At 40.6% G+C, this 14,572-nt stretch overlaps 1 protein-coding gene across 1 annotated transcript in view; it reads right to left on the reverse strand.

Moving 5' to 3' along the window:
* ITGB3 (integrin subunit beta 3) overlaps window positions 1–14,572 on the reverse strand; it is a 1,138,779-nt gene that overhangs the window by 366,465 nt on the left and 757,742 nt on the right. The window lies entirely within an intron of this gene.

The following is a 14,572-nucleotide window of genomic DNA, read 5'->3' on the forward strand; positions in this document are numbered from 1 at the left end:
GGTTCAGTCCTGGGATCTCTCCTGTTTGGTATCTACTTCTCTGAAGTACAGGCTAACACAGAAGGCCTCTGGCTAATGAAGTTTGCAGCTGACTGCAAACTAGGAGCCATAGTCAAGTCTCCAAATGATGTGGACATCCTACAGAAGGGCCTCACTGAGACATATGCCTGGTGTCAGTGCCCTGGCCTCAAGCTCAATGCCAAAAAGTGCAGTGTCATCCCCTTTGGTAAAAACTCTGTACCCATGAACTACGACATAGGCAGTAGTCTACTTAACACAGAATGTGTAATAAGAGACCTTGGGACCCAGGTGGACAGTAGTCTCTCCTTTGATAGTCACATCACCACAGTAGTCAGGAAGTCCTTCTATGTGGCACAACTCATCATAAAAGGGTTCTCATCCAGGAAAAAAGAGGTCATTGTTCCCCTCTACTCGACACTCATTAGACCCATTATAGAGTACAACATCCCTTTTGGAATGTACCTCACAAGACATCTGCAGCTGCTGGAAAGGCAAAATAAGTACCTCACAAAGAGGATTACTGACCTCAAACAAATGCCCTACACTGACCGTCTCAAAAAACTCAAGCTTTACTCCATAGCATATCACCTACTCCGAAGTGATCTCTTCCTAACATATAAAGCTATGTCAAACCCAGAACTGTTGGACATGCTTCACCTAAAGAAATCCTAATCCCTCCGAGCTACATGCTCTAGGGACCTAAACCTTGTCACCACAATAAACAGGACATGCTGGAGGGATAGATTCCTGTCCTAGAGACTTCCCATACTCTGAAATAGGCTACCCATCTATGTCAAGCAAAGTTCTTCATTAGCACTCTTCAAGAAAAATCTTGATGATTGGATGGGAGATAGGAAATTCACCCTGGGGATCACTCTGCTCGACAGTGGCACAGGAAAATACCTTTCTTGGGTGGTGTAAGCCAGGGAACCTTGTTGGCTAGACTTACGTAGGCCCTTGGGCCGATAGCCTAGTACCTACCTATGAACCTATAATGGGCTTAATCTTGGGCTGTTGGGTGGGGTATGGGATGTAAAAGTCAACTGAATATACTACACTATACTATACCAAACTATAATATAAAATAAGTGTAGTTCAAATGTCTTCTTTTAATTTTGCACAGGTGAATGTCTGAATTAATACCCTTGATTTAATCTAAAGACACATTTGTTTTGTTTAAGCAAGTGTTTTTTTAATGAGAGACCACAATGTTATGAACAGTTTTCCTTTAGGAAATAAATGTTCAGTGTTAGTTGAGAAGTACATTTAGTTTTCATGTTTCCATGGAAACAAGATGACTAAAGGTAAAGGCAATAAATTGAGAGGTCTGGGCATTGTTTACTGACAGAAACATAAAATTAAAAGATACAAGGACAAGCACCTCAGTAAAATTCAAGTTTGAAATTATTGGAAGTGAGTAAGAGACAGCAGCTTTTCTGGTAGCTAAATACTTTCATGCACTTAGTAGAACAGTGTATAACTTACTTTTATTTAAAAATAGCCAAGGCACTTTTTCTTAAGACTAAAAGTTATTGTTTTCTGAAATCATATAAGCTGTTTTTCACACCTGGGAGGAGAATACAGATAAAGGAAGAACAGACAGCAATTAGTGTAAGAAGGAGCACAGGTTATACAACATGTGCTTTAGCATGGATAATCTTAATTTTAGGTTAATGCCAGTGGGTGCAACTGTTAATTTGAGACAATTGTTCCTATCAGGAGGGTTAAAGTTGATTATTTGAAGATGTACATAGTTTTGTGTTTGTTTTAAGTTAATAGGTTCTGGGAGTGTTCTGGGGTGTGCTTGTTTTTTTTTTTTTATTTGAGGGTTTTCATTAAAACAAAACATCTTGTAAAATGTGACATAGGTTCAAAAGGAGATGGTAAGCAACAACTGTATAAAGGATCATCCCCCCCAAACATTAGTGAGTGCATGTAACACAAAAGATGTAAATAGAAATTTAAAAAGGGAATAATAACTTCTTACCATTATGCCTACACTAAACATATTATTTTGGAAAGTGAATGGCCTCACAGGTATAGACAAAAAAAAGGTAAGAGTACTGACAAGAAATGGATAGAGCAAGTAGCAGTGCTACAGGAGACACATTTGGAAAGAAGTGAAGATGTGAATTTGATAAAGAAATGATGTCAGGATGGATATTCATCAGAACATCTGTGACATAGGAAAGGGGGAGCATTTTAATTGCTAGAGTAGTTCCAATAGTGATAGAAGAGGAAAAAAGATAGTAATTGTAGACTTGTTGTGGTAAGGGGCAACTGGCAAGGGAGGAGGATTACACTGGTATATATATATATATATATATATATATATATATATATATATATATAAAATCCACCTGAAACTGGTATTATGGAACATAATACATTTTGGGGAGAATTAATCAGCATTCAGTAGGAAATATTACTTACAGACAGGGGTTGGAACTTGCAATAGTGATGATGTATCTGGGGAACCTAAATGGGAAACTAAAGCAAAAGAGGGTAGCTTTCTGAAGAAGTGTATGAAAATATTTGGAATGGAAGACATGAATTCAGTAGTAGGAAACTGGAGAGAATTTACATATTATTCCCCAAGGTACAATAAATGGGCAAAACTAGACCAAATTTATATATTTACAGGAGCATGTGCATTTAATTGACAACTTCGACACACATCCAATAACTTTTTCAGATAATGGGCCAATAACAACTAGGATAAAACTGCAGGGTAATGAAGTACAAATGGGACACTGGCACTTTCCCACCTTCCTGATTAAAAGAGAATAATTTAAGGAATGGGTGATGGAACTTATTGAAGAGTTATTAGGGAAAATAGAAATTTCATCAGAGCTTATAGCTAGTGAGTGGTGTAAAATGAAAGTGGGATTTAAAATTGGGTAGAAATAAAAGACAAAGAGATATGGTTAAGAAGTAACAAGAATTATTTACAAGGGCTGCCAAAGGTTAAAGTACTGGAGAATAACTAGGAGGGGAGACAAACATTTGTCAACATTAATAGAACAATAATGATCCAGAGGGAAGCAGAATATAAGAAAATGTTACTGTAATTGGTGTGTCTTGATGCAGAGAAAGCATTTGTAAGAGTAAACTGGGATTTTACGGTAGGGCAATAGAAGCATTTGCATTTCTCAGATACAATAATAAGGTTAATTATGAGGATATATGAGGAATCAGAGACAAAAATTAAAGTGGAAGGGTTCCTCTCGGATATGTTGTGCCTGAACAGAGGAACCAGGCAGGAGTTTCCTCTTTTCCACTTTATTATAGATTCAGGGATATTATTCGTATGGTAATCGAGAAAAGTTGGCTTTATTTGCAGACAATATTATTTTGTACCTGACAAAACCAGAAAAAGGACAGCTCATTGGTGCAGAACATTTTAAGACTATTTCAAGTCTTTTCAGGATGTGAAATTAATGAAAACAAAAACAAAAAAATTACAGCTGTAAACTATGTAACCACACATGAAGTGGTTTAGCAATAACCATATTTATGGGGACATGATAAAATGAAGTGTTTAGATGGATTATAAAGGATTCTGTTATGGCAGCTAAGGGTATGTGGGAAGTAAAAGGTAAAACAAAAACTGTGAAACTGGTAGCTCTTGTTTATGGATACAGATAGCAAGTTACAAGCAGTGAAAATGTTTTTAGTCCCTTTAGTTTTATGTACAGACCAGGCATAATTTTTATCAACCTCTGGAGAAGCTGTGGGCAGTAATTAATAAAGAAAAATACAACCCAAGGGTGATCCACAAGTAATTAATAAAGAGTTGAAGGATTTTATCTGGGAGGGGAAGAGGACAAGGGTCAAGTGGGATAAAATGATCCTTCCAATAGAACAAGATGGTTTAGAATTACCTGATTTGAAGAGATATTTTATAGCTATGCGGTTAAGGCTGATATACATAACATAAGCAGAAAGCTATAATGCAAAGTGGAAAGGGATGATGATGAAGCAGAGAGGAAATTCAAGAAGTAAGGACAAAGTGGGATTGTAGATGCTGCTCCTTAAAGAGAATAGCAACAGCCATACAGAATATTATATTCACAAAGTAGCAGAAAGTATTCTAAAACTCAGCCAAATGAAAAAGGAGATTCTGCTGATAGGGATGACTACAATTAGGGTTACAGACAATATACAAGAGGTGGGTGAAATTCACTGGAGAAAACTGGCAAAATAACCAAGGTATTGTGAGCAAATAGGTAGAGAAGGAAAGGTAATAGAATGGGAAGAGGCCAAGAAGACATTAGGACTGCAGGCTAGAGACTGCCTTTCCTATCAGGGACTGATATCAAGAATAGGCAAGGAGAAAAGGACAGGGAAATCCTAAGTGAAATCCCTGCTTTGGTAAAGTTTTTAATTGAATCCAGAACAGAAGCTGGTTTTAAAAATGGGATAGTTAGTAGGGCATATAAAATATTGCACAATAACTACAGGAATCAGAGAAAGTTACAAAAAAACTGGAAAACAATTCATATGGACACAATTGGAAAAACATATGTATGACTCCCAAATATGCAACAAAGTCTAAAAGATTTAGAATTTTTGTTTGGAAGTGCTCGCAAGATGATTTTATACGAAGTGAAGTAAAACTCCGCATGTACGGCAGCTGCAAGGCCTCAATCCAAACATAAACAGTTCAAAAAGCACAAGACCAGCAAACAGTGGCAATTTTCACAAAACTTTTTATTTCATTGTGCAAAAGCACATATAGAGTAAAAATCAGACTGGTTTTGCCTGTACTATTACTTAGCCTTCATCAGAGTGAATACATTACATTTTACTCATTATATATAATTGAAAATTAAACGTGTGACCAATTAAAGGTGCTGATTTAATCCAGGTTTAAATAAACCCCCTAACTTAATGATCCATTTTTTCTCCTTTGCATTTAATTTTTCATGCCAACCGGATTTATGGGATCTGGACCCACCTATTCTGTCAATCACTGTAAAGCTGAACACAGCATTTTTATGCAGTATGGTATGTTTATATAGGGCCTTGGTTAATTCATAGTGTTTGATATCACTAAGGTGTTTGGACATTCTAAACTTCAATGGCCTCAATGTTTGCCCAATATAAAAAGCTGAACAGCTGCAGCTAGCAAGATATATTACCCAGTCTGTATGGCAGTTTGCGAAGAAAGAAATGTCAAAGACCTGAGCAGCGTTTTTGCTACTGAAACTTTGTGTCTTAAGAATTCTGGGGCAATGGACACAGTGTCCACATGGGAAATAGCCAATTAAGGGATCTCCTGAGAGTGTGACTTGGGAATAATGTTTATCCCTGTCATAATGGTGTTTATAATGATTAAATTGTGCTGCCAAATTTTTTCCTTTCCTGAAGGAAAAATAACATCTACTTCCCAAAATTTCACTTAATCTGTTGTCAGCCAACAAGATATTCCAGTGGTGTTGGACACTGTCCATCAATACCCCAGTATTACGACCACAGGTGGTCATAAGACTCCAGGTGGTATTTATACTGCTGAATGAGCAACACTTCACTTTTAAGCAAGGGAAAACTGGAACTCGGTATATTATTCTATAGAAAGTGGAAAAGAAACAAGACTCTAAAAGTATGATGGATTTTGGCATGTGAATACTGTAGCGGTAAATACCATATACATATGTCCACTCTCAAAAGCAGCTAAAGCAGTTTCCTGTACAGGTGAGAAAAGCCTTCATTACAAATTCAGTAAGAAAGAGTGAAGGCCCTCTCTTTGTCTGTTAATTAGATGAATAAGGCCACTTTCATTCATAATAAAAAGTTTGAAAGAAAAAACAAAATCTTGATATTATTATACTCCCTAAAAAGTTTGACATAATTAAAGAAAAAAGAAAATGCTTTGACATTTTCCCAGCTAGTTCATTCGGCCTAGCCAAGCCAAGCCAAAAAAAATGTATTCACAGACAGATTAGAATAATACATTCTCGCAGTATAAATGAAAAATGTGTTTTAAAAGTAGTTGAGTTAAATACTAATCACGTGTAGACTGATGTGAAACCAGAGTCTGTAAATTGTATTCTAGCACAGTTCACATATTCATACTACATTTGCAAATCCATAAAAACTTCCATATTTTCACTGTTACACAGTTTCCAAAACTGAACTACCAAAAGCTTTGCTTCAAGCTATTAAATTTGTATTGGTACATCAATAAACAAAACTTAATCCAGACGTGGCAGACATACCATTACTAATTACAATGTAAAGTGTAGGTATAAACCAAGTGAGCAAGTATGCAGACTTAAGAATTATAAACTTCCCTTTTCCATGGCTATGTTTGCTTACAAAATAATAAAAAGGGAAATGCGGTTTCAAATCCATATCATTTTGGCAAATGAATGAATTAAGAACTTATTTAATTCAACATCAGGAGATGTATCACACAGCAAGAAAACAGTCAAATGTGAGAAGCTACTGCAGGTTTATTGGTGAAATAGCCTGCTGCTATCAAAAATTATTCACTGATGATAGGTGAAATTTGCTGCCCCCAGCTATGAGGTCCTGGTGAAACCATGGTCAGCATGGAGAAGCATTGCTGGGAATGCTTATGTGTTACATTCTGAACTACCAACAACATTTGAAGTAACTCGGTACTGATATATGAACAGCTTACAACATGGCTTGTGAAGTGGTACATCTACCATTAATGTTAGTAAAGATATGCTTGGTTTGTCAAGGGTCCTATTCACAAGTCAGACTACATGAATTAACTATGGTACCTTGTATCTAAAAAGACATCACTGACTAACAGATTTTTAGCGCTAATTAGCCTCAGTTAGTTAATCATATTTTACTACTATTATTAACAGAACATAGGGAATGTAAGTACACACACAGACACACACAAATATGTCACTTATATGGAAGCAAAACATGCCAAAAGTAGTACAGTGATCACAAAAGGAAAGCATATAATCTCCTTTTACGACTGATGAAAGAGGAAAAAAAAAAAAAAACTACCATTAATCGGCAGGCACACTCTGTACTGTTAAGGGAAGGGTAGGTAACATGTAGGGTTGGGTTGGGGAAGACGTAGGATTAGGGTTAGCACCCATGAATACGAAGGTGCAGGGGGCTCAGACAAACTTCACCTTCAGGTAAGTATGTACTCTTCCATTTGCATTTGTTTCTGTACAGTTTCAAGACTTGCAGTTACTGCCATCAAACCTTCAACAGGAATTCCATTTTATGCATGAGCAATATAAAACATTAAGGATTTACTTTGGCTGTAGAGATGCTGTGGAGAGGAGACGGGAGGAAAGCTGCTGAAGCATGAAGAAATAGTAAAAAATGATAGGCTTTACAGCAAAATGGGAAGGAAATGCACTTAATGTTAGCATTACTAGTGTTACATAAGCTGAACATGTGTTACATGTACCACAAAGAGGGGACATAAAAATCCTGAAAAAAAACATTTTGAGGTACATAATGTACTCACTTAAATCCATTAAGAAGAAATGCACATACCTTAGTAACGGACTAAAGGGCTGTGAATGACAAATTCAGTGGGATTTTACTCCCCTTTTCATTTGTTTTAGTAAAAATTTGGTGCAAGAGAGTTTAAGTGGTTTAACTACATATAAAAGTAAATACAGAGAATTGTGAGGAACTGGCAGTAGAGGTCTAGAAGAAAAGAGAGGAGATGAGGCATGACGTGTTCTTTGTAAGATGAAGGGATAAAGATAAGAAGAGTGAATGTAATTATCTTTAATAGGAACATATGTACAGTGAAATGCAGTGCAACTTTAAGTAGGAAGAAATGTTTTACAGTAACAAGATACTTTGAAGACAAGTAGCCCTTGAATACCTCATTATACATATGATGTAAACCACTTACTTTTGTCACAAATGTATTTATTTGTATTTGGTGACCAGGAATTTCCATTTGGGCAGCACCCATTTTCAGAGATTCCAATAACCAACAACACACAACATACACATCATTATGAAAAACAAATTACAACATTTTCACAAAGTACCATACAGACAATACAAGAGATGAACAGTTAGGTACAAACTGATTCACAAGTCCACCATTTTGGAGAGTACCATACACATGAGTATTCGGCATTAAGAAGTTGCATTCCATAACCCAAAACTTAGCAACTGGTAGGGTGCATAAAACATGGGATGAATGACTTGATGAATTGATTGTTAAAAACCAACAGTAGGTAGGACAATGTTGGAAAAAGAGTGACAAGGTGCCAAGTACACATCAGACCAGTAGACACATAAAGAAATTAATTAAACTTCAAAGTAATCCCGGTCAATAAATGTAAAATAAAATAAAATAAAATAAAAAAAAAACATACAAACTTGTGCGACCTAGAAAGAGAGATTCTTTTTAAATATAAATACAAAATACACCCAGAAAAAGTAGCAAGCTTGAAGATCATGTTTAAAGGTGCAAAACTGACTTTTGTTTTGGCATAAAAAATGTTTGCATGCATCTTTCTGCATGCAAATACTTTTTTGTGTCAAAACAAAAGTTTGTTTCAGAGCATTTTCTTTAAAAATTTGTTTTAAAATAGCTTCTGAATGTGGAAGCTTAAGTGGACTCAGCCATATTTACGACACTAATACTAATGTGTGGGCTAGAGGTGCTAATGTCACTTTGGAATCCATAAGTAATTATGCTGGATTACCAAATGCACATAACTATGACTCAATTATGTAATTGCCAACTTGTTAAATTAACAGTTTGGCAGAAAGCAGATGGTGGAAGAGTGGATTACTTTGCTTTCTAAAGTCCCCATTCCCCCAGCCACCCTGACCCCTTCTTATATTTATACATGCCTTGACATGCCAATTAACAGATTCTCCACTCCCTGTTAAAAAAAAATACTTTGTTGCACCAACACTAAGCTATTTCTTTGCATAAATGATCACACTTTACTACTGCAGCATCAGACATTAAATCTTAATAATTTTCGAACTCTCCCCGTCTTGTACTACTTTCTTCTTTTACCTTACAGCTTAAACATTATAACATTTACATCCCTAAACTCTTAAAGTACCTCTTCCATCCTTCAAAGTGCCACTTATTTCATTCTCGTTCTTAAACCTTAACTCATGTTGCTCCAATGCTGACAAAACATTCCTGATTCTTAACTAAACACAGCTTGTCTCCAATATTTACTTTAGACAAACTTCTGACAATAAATTATATTCAGCTCTCCTGAAACTCCTGAATGCAACCCCCAAAATAAATTATCACATTAAATGCTCAGGTACCTAGTGCACAGTTAGCAACCACTTAACTCTGCCTAATAATAACATTCTACTGCTTTCACCACGATACAAAACAAGAGGTTATGTACTCACCATAACGTTCAATGTATGTAGTCCATCTCGCCTTACATTCTTACCCGTGGCTCTGACACGGCCATACTCTAGCTTGAAGTCTTCAATTGGCTCATGGCTAACAGGTGTCCCATCATGCAACAGGTCTATTCCCCAGATCTTGTTTGCTACAAGCGCGCACGCACACACACACACACACACACACACACACACACACACACACACACACACACACACACTGAGAAGAAGAACAACCCCAACAGAAAGGACTACTGACACCTAGAGACAATACCCCAGGTCCTCCAGGAGGGGGTAGGAGGGAGGGTTAGTAAGAATGTAAGGCGAGATGGACTACATACATTGAACGTTATGGTGAGTACATAACTTTTTGATGTCCAATCTTGCCTTCATTCTTACCCGTGGGACAGCGCCCCTAGCACCTTGATTTTGGGTGGCTCAGTGAAAAATACTCTTGAGCACCGTGAAACCAAAGGAAGATCTGCCTCTAGAGACCAGATCTAATTTGTAGTGACTAATAAAGGTATGAGGCAAATCCCATGTTGCTGCAGCACAAATATCATCCATAGACATCCTAGCCTGAAATGCAGTTGAGGTAGCCACAGATTGTGTAGAATGAGCCTTCACTTTAAAGGGTAATTCTTTGTCATTGGAAGTATAAATAAATGAGATGCAATCGGAGATCCAGCGAGACAAGGTTACCTTAGAAACAGGATCCCCAAGTCTAGTGTCTGAAAACGAGACAAACATTTGATCTGATTTCCTGAAATCTTTTGTCCTATGTAAATAGAAACACAATTGTCTATGAACATCTAGCTGATGAAACTTAAATTCTGCCTTGTTGGAGAATTCAGGAAAAAACACAGGCAACTCAATGGATTGGTTGATATTGACAACAGAGGCAACCTTTGGAACAAAAGAAGGGTTGGTTCTTAAGGAAACCCTATCTTTGTGAAACACCAAATAAGGTGGCTTAATCGATAATGCTTGGAGTTCAGAGACCCGCCTAGCTGAAGTTATGGCTATCAAGAATACTGTCTTCCATGACAAGAATTTAATGTTACACATAGCTGTGGGCTCACAGGGAGTTGAGGTGAGCTTCTGTAATACAAAATTAAGGTCCCATGGCATTACTGGAGGTCGGAGTAACAATGTCCCTTTCAGAAAAGCCCTACAAAGCCTATGAGCCATAAGGTTGGGCTCATTAGCAACGTGAAAAGTAGAAATTGCTGCCAGTTGCACTTTAATGGTTGCTGCAGCTGACCCCTGACTGAACAGTTGAAAATGAAATTCTAATACTGCTGAAATAGGTGCTATATAAGGATCAATATGTCTCTCATGGTCCCAAATAGAAAATCTCTTCCACTTACTGGAATACATCTTCCTGGTAGTAGGCTTGTGGGAAGATGATAGAATATGGACCACTTCCAGGGAAAAATCATGAAGCCTGATTTAAGGACAGAACTGGAGCAGCCAAGCTGTCAACTTGAAGGTCTGGATGGAGGGATGGAACTGTCCTGACATATGAGTCAGCAGATCTGGAGCTGGGTCCAGAATCCAGGGCTTGTCCATTAAATAGAGTTGAAGGAAGGGAAACCAAATCTGACGAGGCCAGTGTGGGGCAATGAGGATCATTTTGCTTCCCAAAGACTGTGCTTTCTGAATGACCTTTGATATCAGAGGTAACGGCGGAAAGGCTTAGAGAAGACTGGAGGGCCAATCGTGAACCAGAGCGTCCCTGGGTGTCTGCCCCTCTGGGGGGGATAAGGGTGAAACAGCTACTGCATTTGGCATTGAGGGGGCTGGCAAATAGATCACAGAAAGGCTGACCCCATCTGTGGAATATCTTCTCCGGAACATTTTTGTTCAGGGACCACTCGTGAGGCATTAGGATAGCTCTGCTCAGCCTGTCGGCAATCACATTGGACTTCCTCGGTATATGCAATGCAACTAGAAAGTGTTGGGAAGGCACCGCCCACTGCTAAACTCGAAATGCCTCTCTGCAAAGGGGGTATGATTTGGTTCCTCCCTGATTGTTCAGATACCATACCACTTACATGTTGTCTGAGTGGATTGCAATTGTCCCTAGAGGGAGAAAGCTCTGAAGTGCCTGCAACGCTAATAGCACTGCTCTCATCTCCAAGACATTGATATGCAAATGGGTCTCGTGATCCCGCCATGTGCCTTGGACTGTCCTGCCGAGATAATGCCCCCCCACCCGATCTGGGAGGCATCCATGGTCACCGTGGCAACTGGAGAAGATGGAACAAAATGCTTGCCCACGTTGAGATTGCTGGCTTGAAGCCACCACCGTAGATCTTGCTAGCACATGTCCATAATCAGAATAGAATGGGAGAGTGGAAGATGCTGTAGTGACCATTGGGTGAAAAGCAGCCACTGAAGAACCCTCATGTGTAGTCTGGCAAGGGGAACTAGCATGATTGTGGCAGCCATGGTCCCTAATAACTTGAGGACCACTTTTGCCTTGACCTTCCTCAGTGGTAGTAAGGCGCAGACCTGCTGTTGTAGAGCCTGATTTTTCTCTTCTGGTAAGAAGGCCCTCATGAGCACCGCATCTAGTTCAGCGCAGATAAAAGTGACACGCTGCGAGGGCAACAAGGCAGATTTTTTCCAATTTAGAGTAATCCCTAACCTTTGGCACAGTGTAATGGTGGTGTCCCTGGTCTGTAACAGTAGATGCCTGGTGGTGGCAGAAAGGAGCCAGTCGTCCAGGTACAGAAACACTTGGCATCCTTGACGTCTCAAGTGAGCCATTACCACTGCCATGCATTTGGTGAACACCCTGGGGGCTGTGGTGAGACCAAAGGGCAGAAAGCGAAACTGAAAATGACTGGCTCCTGGCCAGAAGCGTAGATGACTTCTCGATGCCCTGTCCATCTTGATATGGTAGTAAGCATATTTGAGGTCAATGGAGCACATCCACACATCTTTCCCTAACAGAGGGAGTATTGACTGTAAGGTAACCATGCGGAACTTGGACTTTTGTTCATGATGGTTCAATCAGCTGAGATCCAAGATGGGTCTCAGGTCCCCTGTTCTTTTTGGCACCAAAAAGAATCTGGAGTACGTCCCTAATCCTACTTGGTCTGTGGGGACAGGCTGGATGGCTCTCTTTGAAAGCAAAGTTTTTATTTCTAAAGTTGCGGAATCCCTGTGACTGGGTGGAACGTCTGAGAGTCTCTTGGTTGGCGGGGGAGGAGAAGAGAAGGGAATATGATAACCTCTGGAAATTATCTTTAATACCCACTTGTCTTGGGTGATGTCTTGCCAGGCTTCTGGGAATAAAGAAATGCGACCCCCAACTGGCTCCAGAGATGCACAGTCAGGCCTCCCTTCAGGAGCGCTGGTAGGGAGAACCATGAAAGGAATCACGATCCCCCTTGTTATACGGCCCTACTCTGCCTCTAGCATGGCGTCTACCTGAATTTCCACTCCCCCTGCCTCTGGAGGGGGAATCACTTTGTGCATCCTGAAAAAACCTCTGTGACTTCCTGAACCACATTTTCCCACCCTTCTGGCCCTTGGGGTAAGGTCTAGAAGGCATGGAAAAATGGACTCCCACGGCAGACAGGGTTTTTCCTTCCTGCTCACACCTAGTGAGAGTGTCCTTCACCTTAGTTCCGAACAACGATGAACCGTCAAAAGGGGTATTGGTGAACGTAGACTTGAAGGCCTCTGCAAAATTGCACAGATGCATCCAGCAGTGTCTCCTAAGAGAGACTCCAGAACACACAGCCCTACTCGCTCCGTCGACTGCGTATGAGATCAGCCTCATGGAGGAGTTGGTAAGGGAATTTAGGGTAGACATCTGTGCATTGACCTTCTGTGCCACAGCATCAGAAATGTTACCCTGGAGAGAATCTCCTAGCTCTTTTAGGAGATCTCTCTGGAGCCTTGCAAAATGCATCAAGTAGTTCAGCGACCACAGTGTAAAGGCCGCTGAGGTAAACACACGCTTCCCATACCTGTCCATAGCCCGTGACTCCTTGTTAGGTGGATGGACGGTAGTCAAATTTTCAGCAAGTTCCTTCTTGGTGGCTGCTGCCACCACCATGGCATCTACTGGAACGCCTTTTGTTAAATATTCCTTGTCAGTGGAGGTGAACAAAAACTTATTGGGTCGCCTAGGGATGGGTTCTACAGTGTCAGGAATTTCCCACACCTTTCGACAGACAAGATCTAGTAGCTCATCGAAAGGGGAAGAAACCCAAGAGGCGGAGGGTTGAGACCCGAAAGCGTTCAGGAACACCGACTTCTCATCAAAAGGGGATTTGGAGGGCCAGCCACCTCTCTGCTTCAAGATCTCAAGGATATCTGAAAAAGAGATACCTTCAGGAGACGATTTGGGGGACCCCTTTGACTCCTTGAGGTCGGTGTCCGACGTGAGAGACTCATCCAGAGAGTCGAGGTGTTTCCTTTTACACAATCTCTTCCTGGCGGGCTCCTCAGGCAAAAACTCTGGGGAGACGTCAGAAAGTTGGGGACCACTCATGGAGGTATCCTGAGGATTAGGGTCTCTGCTGCCCAGAGATAGAGGGTGATCCGAAACTGACACCGGTGCCAGAGGGGGCAGAGTATTGGTGCCATAGGATGCAGCTGATGACCTGGCCAGCATGCTCCTCATAACCTCGAAGGCTGATCCCCCCGGCTCCAAAGGCCAACTAACTGTAGAGGATAGAGTAGTAGCCCTCTGTGCCGAGGAGATGAGGTCCGAAGCAGATGTCGGGCCCAAGCTCACTCGAGCCAAAGCACTGAGAGGAAGGCTCAGAACCAATAAAGACTGATCCGAGCCCTCCCCCTCGGGTCCGACCGGAGAACCGTGGACCCTCGACCCCGTGGACAGAGCCGATGGGGTCGGAGCAGAAATCAGAACCGAGAGGCCAGGTGAGTCTACTGGAACCAACTTAACGGCACCCGACGGAACTGGCAACTCTGGCTCCGAAGGCTGAGAAAGGCTCGGAGGAGGGACAACAAAAGATGAAGAGGCCATAGGCTCCAGAGCCGACTGGGTCGGAGCTGAAATCAATTTGGCCAATACCAATGACTGAAGCAGTTTCTTCACCACTCTATCAATGTCCTCATCAGAAAGGGTCCTAGTGGACCTGGAGGATATAGTTGGAGATCTGGATCTCCCTACGGAAGGGGACTTGCATGAAGGAGACACTGGTCGAAT

The sequence above is a fragment of the Protopterus annectens genome, chromosome 13.part0 (assembly GCF_019279795.1).
Source record: "Protopterus annectens isolate FY-2018-M chromosome 13.part0, PAN1.0, whole genome shotgun sequence".
Taxonomy (NCBI): Eukaryota; Metazoa; Chordata; order Ceratodontiformes; family Protopteridae; genus Protopterus; species Protopterus annectens.